Genomic DNA, 10,091 nt, shown 5'->3' with positions numbered 1-10,091 from the left:
ATGATGTTTTCTTTTTTTTATATACAGTATGTGATTGTACTTATGAGTCATAAGTACAACCACATACTGTATATAAAAAGTAGCAGTAAGTGATATGCATTTCAATATATGACATCTAACGTTTTTTATTCAATATGTGAACAAATATTAACATGTTATTTCATAAGGGGAAGCTCAAGATAGCTCTGCCTACTTCTACAGATTATTACTCTTCCTGGGTGTGTTGATCAAATGCTATGGATGCTATGTGATGGTTACTGGTCACTACAGTGGTTGATGACATCATCAGACATGTCTGCAGTTGATTTCCAGGATGTACAGGAAAAGACATGATTCTGTTTTAAAAAGGAAGAGAAACAGGGGGAAAGTGGCTGCATAGTCTGGCCCCCAAGGCAGCTCCATGCCAGCTCAGACAGAGCCACCTTTGTGGTCAGTTCAATCCAAGCCCGCTGTGAAGTGAACCCATCAACTTCCTCCCGGGGTGAGGACATCTGATTGGCTCGAGCATCACCGTGCCAACTGTAGCACTGCTAAAGACACGCAGTTTGGATATCCGTTAGCTCTTTAAAGCCATGAACACATTTACAGAGATTACTCACTCCAAGTGGAAATCTAAATGTATTCACAAGATCACTAATAAAATAATAAAACATAAAAACAAACATGCTATTTGAGTGTTCTTTAGGATTAAACTAAGGATTATTACTTATTAGGTTTCTTATTACGGTGATCTGACATCAGATTTTCTAAGCCAGTCTGAATTTCTCTGAATTCTTACAGCTTGTCTAACTCAATGACACTCATGCCAATATTATTTCAATGGTGTCTCACTTAACAGCTCAGTTACCATTAAGATAAGTTTGTGATAATTGCACTTAGAATCTCCTTTGATTCTACCCTCTTCCATTGTCATCCTCTACATCTCTAATGGAAGATACATTTATCGAATGTGGCGGATGGCATTAAGTGTTGCTTTTGAAGACACTACGCATTCTGGTGTAATCATCAAGCAGTCAGCTCTCTCCCTTTTCCATCATGTGGTGATGTGCAAATGTTTATTTTTAGACCCAACTTTTCACTGGGATAAAACGCTTTAAAAATCATGTTCAAATATATGCCCATATCATTAGGCTATGATGTGTATCAATATGATAATAACACCCACTTCCTTTGAGGGTTTTGTGACCATCTGGTCTCAAAGATGTTGCATATGTTTATACAGAGAAAAAAACAATCAGAGCATTCATTGGCCTTCTTATCGAGACTCAGCTTCCCAATTGCTTCTATTTGCTAAACAAAAAAGACCTCAGAATAGCTTCTCCGTGTGACAGCCCCTGGCATGTAGAGACTCTGCCTTGTTGAGCCGATGTGTCAGGGGAGAGAGGGGGGTAACTTATGCCGTTTGTCTGTCAAGCAACAGACTTCTTATTACATGCGGAAGCTTTGACTGTCTGCACTGACGCCCGCTGTCACAGCTCATCAACCATACCAAGATGGGGGCAAAAAAAAAAAAAAAACAGCTGCCATTGAACTAAACACTGGCCACAGAAGTGCTGACAAGCAAAACACTGTGCTATAGTCTGATCAAAATGAGTCGTGCCTGCATTAACATCCAAACCAAAACCTTCACCGTGTTTACTTTACATTTCTTTCACCAAGAGTAAACAGTTCTCAAAAAATATTCATATATACATTACATCACATTCATTTAGCAGATGCTCTTATCCAGAGCAACTTTCAGCACAGGAAAACATAAGTGTGTCCATTCAAGTTGGATGAGCAACAGTGTCAGACCAAACTAACAACACACCGAGACCAGTGAGTGTGAGAAAAACTATTCATGCCCTCCCACAAGTTCACTTGTGCTAATCTGACTAGACCGCCTAAAAACTAAGGGAAGCCAAGTCCACACACTACCATATATCACAGTCACTAGATCACAGTCTCCATGACAAATTGAGATGCTACATGTTAAATAAGTAACAAGTAATACAAGTAGCAGGTATTTATACAACCTATTATTATATTATTGATGTCTTAATGTACTTTACAATGAAATATACCTTATGTGAATAAGAGCGTCTGCTAAAAGACAATAATGTAATATGTGACTCAGTAATGATTCCATCTAATAACGTATTGCCCTGAATTATATCTTAAAAATGCAGTCATTGGAGGTCATCAACATTTATATCAAACAGGAAGAGCAATCTATGAGAAATTTTGGGTATGAGAAGGTATTTTGTTCTCATATGAAAACATTCTCTCGTGTCCTTTGACAGAACTTTTTACCAGAACAGTATCAGCAGTGTGTTGGAGCCGAGGACCTGCATGTAGCTCAGCGAGGACCTTCAGCAGTAACCTACAAACAGGGAAAGCGATTAGCAAGGTGTGCAAACACCCAGGGGGACAGATGGGACAGGTGAGGGCGGGGTCAAAGGCGCAGCCCCTCAGCCGTGGAAACCTCATCGACCGACCTGCCCTCCTCCCCACTCGTTTGGGTCACGGTCTCTTCCGGACCTCAGCAGAATCTCTGCTGACGTCCTCTCTGGCCTCTCCGATGGAGGGGGGGTCGGGGAGAGGGCTGGCAGTCCTGCATCCCCCCCCCCACCCCACCCCATCCCCTCCTGAGCCCCGGTGACCCCTGAGCGTGTGGGGTGCGTGCGGAGAGGAAAAGCCGGGGCTCTGCTCAGACAGCGCTGCTAAATGCAGCGGTCAGAGGAAGCGTGGGGCGCTGATGGGTGGCCATAATCCCCCCAAATCCCTGCCAGACTGTGTACCTGACCCAGTGACACCGAAAAGAAATTAGTTCCCTCGTCTGTAAAGATTTTCTTTTTTTTTTTTTTTTAGGTGTACCCAACTCGGCAGAAAGCTGCACTAAGACTCCTGCTACTCACTGAGCTTTTTTATCTCCTTTAGAGCGAAATCCCGCCGATACTGAGAGGAATAAGCACAAATAACAAGAATACTCTCAATCTCCTGTATGACATCTCTCAGCTGAATTCCGCGCCTCCCTAGTCTCTGTGACGGAGTGTCCGCTGAAGGGTACGGGTCTTGCCGGCCTTACTGGCCACACCAGTCTTATCCGCCTCTGCCAGACTTCTGACACATCCGTTTTAACATCCCTACTTCAGACAGCTCCTGGGCCTTGATTAAATACGTTTATTCCTCGTTACAGGCAGTGCCGTTTGCCAGGATGAACTGAATTTGACCCGGAAGTGAAATGGATCCAGGAAAGCCACACGCGTCACCCGCAGCTTTGAAATGGAGACCCTCAGAATGACTGACCGTGTCAGACTTGTGCACTGTAATGCAAGAATCTGAAAAATAAGTAAACCACAATAATACTATATTACCATCCTATTTCACCTCAGATCAATCATCTCCATATGGGACACACACACACTCTATTAGTACGCAAGGCAAAAAATGCAACTGTAAATATTATTTCAAGAAAAAAATGCATTAAGAATAGACAAGTCATTAAAGCCATGGGAAGCATTTCTCTACTGTAGCTTGATGGATGACGGTTTATGGCAGTAACCCTTAAACTGTAATCCCTTTGATGTCACTGTAATGCAAAATTCATTTTTGCCATAATCCCTTTAAGGGTAGGCAAAAAAAGCACCGCTGACCCAAATGTGTTCCAATGCATGAACCTAACCTGGTATTTGAAATGATACTTCACAGCAGCCCGTGAGTAATGTGTCTAAGAATCGGTAGATTATGATCTCTGTCACCCAAGAGACAAATATTTTGACCTTCTGGCATTAAATGAAATGGCCATTTACTGCTATGCCTCTCAAGGGAGGGTTTTAGAGAGCTAATCTACTGCGCTGGACACTGTCCATGTGGCATAAATCACTTTAAATATGATTGATTGTCTCTGAAATGAGATACCGCCATTCTGAAATAAATAAAGGAAGCAAAAATGGAAATAAGTAGAGCACTTCGTGAAGTCCAGTGAAATCATACCTGGAAATATTCACCAGTGACATCATTAGTTAGTTTTTAGTTATTTCATGATGGTGATACTCAGTGTGTTGGAATACAATTTATGTGGTTCAGTCCAAAACAGCATTATGCTGGTGTACTATTAACAGGGGTTTTCTTCTTTTTCTGTTTTTTTTTTTTTATCATTGTAATATGGCCATATTCATGGCACAGCAAACTGCATTAGCTGGGTGGAGATAATTACACCAGAGAAAATGATATCAATATGAGTAGAATTAGTAGATTAAAAAATAAATCCCTCATATTTTCAGCCATTGTAGCGTATGATTTATTGGTGTATGAATGAGGTCCATGCAGCTCTTATTATACAATATGGAGAGTAATTATATCATTCAGAGGATGCGGTTGGTGTTTACCAAGATGTGAAAATACTCTCTTCTCTTGGCGCAAGATGGAGAGAGCCTTTGTTCTTACGAACAATTAGGCTGTTGTTGCTTCAGACATTAAGTTGCAGATGCATTCACTCTTCTTGTTAAACGTTGACATTTGTATTAGGTTGAATGTGAAATTGTTTGTTATTTGCTCTGTCTGAAGTACAAAGTTATGAAAAATGGCTCCAGGGCCCAGTTTGGGCAGGGTCAGGAGAGACCCACGAACGACAAGCGGGTACGTCACACACGTTCCGAGCGGAGTAAACAATTATCCACGCGACCGAAACTTTCCCCCTTTCGGGGACATTAAAAGCGCCAATCTCCAAAGCGCAGCGCCGCCGTCACGTCGGAAGGGAAAGGTCACTCTCTCCCCTCAGTTATGTCCTCTTTAAGGCCAAGCTGGGAAATTATCACAGAGGAGGGGGAGGATGGAGCCGGTATCGTGGGGATCTGGGAGAGCGGTGTGAAGTGGCCGGCTCTCTACGGTCCTCGCGCTCACCGCCGCTTATCAAGCATGATGTCTCCGAGTTCGGGGCGGAACAATCCAGAAAGGTCACTCTCAGCTGGTCTCCCTCCCCCTCCCCCGCCCGCCACACCCCCGCCCCGCCACCCCCCGACATGCTGCAGTCGGTCCAGGCTTCAGAGCACCAGCTGCCAGCCATGAGAGAGCGGAAAGTGGCCGTCTCCCAGCTGGGAAGGGGTGACTGGTTTGATTTGAACGGTGTTCTGTGAAGAAGAAGAAACCGGGTCATTTTTACCAGGTCAACATCGCAGGTTGCTTGTCATGAATCTAACATAAGACCTCTTTCATTTTTTTTTTGTCATATATATGTGCATTGAAAGTCAACCACTCACAAAAAGCATTTGCCCTGAACCCACCTCTCTGGCAATAGCGCCACCTACCTGCTGGACTGTACATGAGATCCGCCGTGTACTTCTCGGAGCAGCTTTCTTCTCATAGGAACGTTCCCATGGGTGCTTCAGCCTTGAAAACTGCAGGTAGAGAATTCCAAACTTATACTAATTAGCCTTTTGTGTTATTTTTCAGTTGATTTATTTTGTCTGTCGAATGAATTCAGCACAAATGAATGGAGCATTTAGACGAAGTTGAAATGATTTAACAAAATGACAGCAGAGAAGTCCCAAGTGCCCGAGGTGTTTATTTGTCCTCTTACTGCTTTGGGAATTGCTCTATTTATATAAAACGATACCTGTGAATATTTGCAACCATAGCCTTTTCTTCCCACTCTAATTAAACAATGTTAGTCTTATTTAGGACATAGATATTCATAATGCCTAGCTAAAGAGCTTGTGGCACCCACAAGCCATAAATGGAAGACAAATGTTTGTCAGCTGTACAAGTGCTGTGCCATCAATCATACAAATTATAAGAAGTAAAGCATTATTTCCAATTTAAGAGATTGCTGATTCTGACATAAGAATATTAATGAAAGTATTTTAATTGTATGAAAGCAATGCATAAATACAAATGTCTGGGCCCCATCCTTCTCTTTTTACATATTACTTTACCCGAAGCAATAAAACACCAGCCTCAAAAGAAGCCCAAATGGCACAACTGTTGTAGGAAGTACATAGGTGCCACCTTGTGGATATAAAAAGTTATTGCAGCTTCAGCAATAACTGCTACATGTACAAAACCTTTACTGTTCCTAACTGCATAAACATTGTACTGCTACTTAGCTTGCAAGACTGTCACTGGCTGATCCCCCATCCCCCCCCCCCCCCCCCCCCATAAAACTTCTAAACACAATTGTTACAAGAACAACAAATACATCAAAGTGTGTATGGTACATTAAAATATCTTTAACATACACAGCAAGTGTGATATGGTTACATAATGATTATAATTGATAGGTTTTGATTGTAATGATATAGTGATCATACTTTGATCATCAAAAAAAGTGTGACAGCTGTTGTACTCCCATGTGCTCCAGGATCTTGGACGGACGCCACCATCTCTTTCTGCAACACGCTTAATCTTCGACGTTTATGTAATTTTCTGATTTATTTCCTCAGCCGATGCCAAACCAGCACAGTTTGCATTTTTATATTTTCTGCATGCTCCACACCATTCAAACTGGTGGATTTTCACTGAGGTGACTGAGATTAGGGCCACCCTATCCAAGGGTACAGTAGCAATGGGCTTCTCAGTGGACAAGTGAAGCAGTAGACCATTCATGGCAGACACTTATCTTTAAGGGTCACTAGAAAAGAGAAAACCCCTCAAAATATACCAGGGCAGCAGCGTGTAAACAAGAATTCCCTTGCCTAAGTAATATTTCCATGTGTGGTCCCACACCATATGCCATCGTCAGTAGTCACTGCAAATGGTCTGGGAGGAAAAAAAGCTATATGAGGAGACGTTCAGCTTAGTGATTAAAATAATTATTGTAAGGGGATTTAGATCACACACCACACAATATAATAAATTACAGCAAGCTATTTTAATCTCATTAGATTTGCCTATGAGAGTGATTTATACAGCACCTAGACAGTAATCTCTGTGCGGTGTACTGCAACACATCCCCTTTATTAGTTTTTTTTTTTTTTAAGCACAGGGAATTTAATCCTTCTCAGTTATTGTTTGAGAAAATGGTGGGTAATTTTAAAAGTTTCCTTTAAATAATGACTACCACTAGCAGTGGTGCAAGCAGTATTAGTAGTAATAGTAGTAGTTGTGGTAGAAGTAGTAGCTGCCATCGTGTTTCCTACCACCAGTATATACAGAATAGTGGGAACATTATTCATAGACCTAGTAAGGGAAGTACAAGCACTGTTAGTTTGAATCTGTGCAGTGATTGGCTGATGGCTGTAGTCAACTAAATTAAATTGAACAATACAAAGTAATACTGCACTCGGAATACTAAATTAAATTAATGAACAACAAGATGCAGTTCAATGCATTTCCAAATCATCCATTCGATGCCATTCATTTATCCAGCTGGATATCAAACAAGGCAATGTGAGTTAAACCCCTCAGTATATAATACCAGTGACTGGACAGGAGTCAAACCTGCAGCCATATGGTGACAAAGCCAGTTCCCTAAGCAATGATCAACTTTTCTACCCCTACCACTATTTCAATGACTTCTTTCAAGCCGAGTCATTTTGGTACATGCCCTGAAGGTGCAGCATTAAATTTGTGCTCAAATATGCAGCGGTACAACACTCACAGGAGAAGGACACAGAGTGTTCTCGGCATGCAATGAGAGCTCCTGCTAGTCTGGAAGTTACAGGAACAGAATAAATAAGACGGCTCTGACAGGACAGCACTGTCAAACAGAAGAAGGAGGATTAAATTTACACACGTTTTTGTCACGTCTTGTAAGATGTAAGAAGTGTTACTAATGTAATTACGCTATAGTTAAATAATTAATGTGTAACCGCAAATAGACACTGTGTTACTGTCATTGCCAGGACACAATTGTTACAACTTGCAGAATGTATCAGGGGACAATGATACTGTTGAGTTTAGGGTGTTTTGTTTTAGGCTAAAGGTTCCGGCTATATTCAGAGTTAGATCGATATTCCGACGTAGATCTCATAATAGGTGCAGGGATAAGACTAGGGTTATTCAGATAATCTGCAAAAAAAATATTAACACAGACATTAACAGCAAATTGACATGCAATACACATAACTAAAGACACCTATACAGAGTTATAATTACACCTCCATTACACAGTAGTTACAATGTAATTGCACAGATGACTTACCTAGTACAGGTATACATCAGTTAATGAAGCTTTCAGGACAAAACTCTTTTATAACAAAGTTATATTATTATTTAATTATTAGAAAAATATGTAGAAAAAAACTGTTACTGCTTGGCAGTGATTAAAACTATAGCAACCAAACATCCAACTAATGTGATTGCAAGTGGCCATCTTGGATAAAGACAAATTCTCTACATACTAAGATATAGATCGTAGAGAGGACAGAACTGGGGAAAATGGAACATGAATTAGTGTATTCATTCAATTTTAAAGTCAAAAATGGAAGCTATTTTGTATGCTTTTCTCCATTTTCACCCTGACAGCGGAATCACCAATTGTGCATTAATCTTATTCAGTCGCAACATCCTCAGCAATTGTGCAGCTGAAGCACAACAAATGCAATCTTTCAATACAACTGCATTGGCTATATTTTCACACGTCCCACAGTGCACCACAGGACTGTGTATGCTGGATAGAAGATGGGCTCATTCCGCACAGACACCATCTCAGCAACTCATAGGCACCTGATCAGCCACTAGTGGGTGCTGTTGAGAAGCGTAACAGAGGGGACCTTCCCTGACACAACCCACTCTACCCCCGTGGAACAGAGCCATGGACTATGGACTCCTGGCCATGGTTGGCTAATCTCTCAATCCAGATGTCTTGGGTGTTATTTATGTCTCAGTTGATGAAATTTCTGATAATGACGTGTCTAATACATCAACTTCAATAAAGGGCATATACCTGTATATATATATAACATTACATTTTGACCTGGTATTTGAAGGTTAAAACATTGGAATTAAATTCCCTTGACTTGGAGTGAAACAAATAATTCTAATGAACAATGTACAATTAGCTCTCAACAATATTTTTGATACCATTTTTCCCTTTCTTAAACAGTTTATCAATAGCATTTTACCTGGCCGCAGTTGCCTGTGTTTAATTAAAATACAGCAGTAGTGAAATCGAGACTAATCGAATCGTTAGGATTAACAAACTGAGCATTTGGCTAAATACTCATGAGAAGTAATGTACAGCTTACTATAGGTGCACCACACACTTCAATGAAACTTCCGCACTAATACACCTCTTACGCTCACCTTAAACACCCAAATCGATATTGTTCTTAATATTGGCTGAAATTATTGTGTATAAATTTAGAACAGTATGCCAAAGTGCCCGGGTTTCTATGTCGACTTAATATGAAGGTGTAGTGCTCTTTTTTGACGAAGTTTAGGCACAGCTGCATGTTGCAACAATTGGTTTGCAGAAAAATAAATATTCTCCAAAGCAATATAAATTTCTTTGCAGAAATATAAATCTTTATATGTAAATATATAAATATAAAACTTACATTCCTAACCTGTTTTACGTTGCAGATACAGTGTCCCCGTGGACGCAGGCCATCAAATCTGAGAAAGCTGGAGGGGCCGAATTTGAGGGAGCACGTACTTCCTGGAGCTGCTGCAGGATCTAACTGCGGAAAAAAAAAACAGCAGTCAATGGAAGCTACGCTGTAAAGTTAAAGAGCCCAGTCAGATGGGTCCAAAACACCCGTTTTTGTAGAACGGATGTGCCGATTTGCATCGCTTACGGGCACATTTAATTTGATGATTATTCTGGGCCCCATGTCTCAGGATCCTGCGCCGACGCGGGGAGCTCAGTCCGCGGCTCGGAGCTGCTACTCGCACCCGTAGGCTGTAGGCCGGCGAGCGGCCTAACCGCAGTCACTTTTCGCCCGTTGACATTTAGTTTTAATCAATAAATGGGTTGCTGTCGACGCAGTGCACGCTTCACGGACGGTCCAGTCAGCTGCATATTTATGACACGTAGCTACCTAGCTAGCTAGCAAACTGTATGTTAAACAGTTAGCGTTAGCTACCCGGTTCTGGGTTTGTGCTGTAGGTTGCTGGCTAGCTAGCGAGATCCGAATAGCCTTGCTAGCTAGCTAGCTACCTAACCGGCT

General features: G+C 41.4%; 1 long non-coding RNA gene across 1 annotated transcript; it reads right to left on the bottom strand.

Moving 5' to 3' along the window:
- Positions 1-5,033: 5,033 nt before the first annotated feature.
- Positions 5,034-10,085, bottom strand: LOC118791813. The gene is made up of 3 exons (XR_005005574.1): positions 9,489-10,085; positions 5,289-5,378; positions 5,034-5,111 (listed from the first exon to the last, which is right to left on the bottom strand). It is a non-coding gene; the product is annotated as an uncharacterized LOC118791813 (long non-coding RNA).
- Positions 10,086-10,091: the final 6 nt, after the last annotated feature.

The sequence above is a fragment of the Megalops cyprinoides genome, chromosome 17 (genome assembly GCF_013368585.1).
Source record: "Megalops cyprinoides isolate fMegCyp1 chromosome 17, fMegCyp1.pri, whole genome shotgun sequence".
Classification (NCBI taxonomy): domain Eukaryota; kingdom Metazoa; phylum Chordata; class Actinopteri; order Elopiformes; family Megalopidae; genus Megalops; species Megalops cyprinoides.
This window is presented reverse-complemented; position numbering and strand designations above follow the sequence as displayed.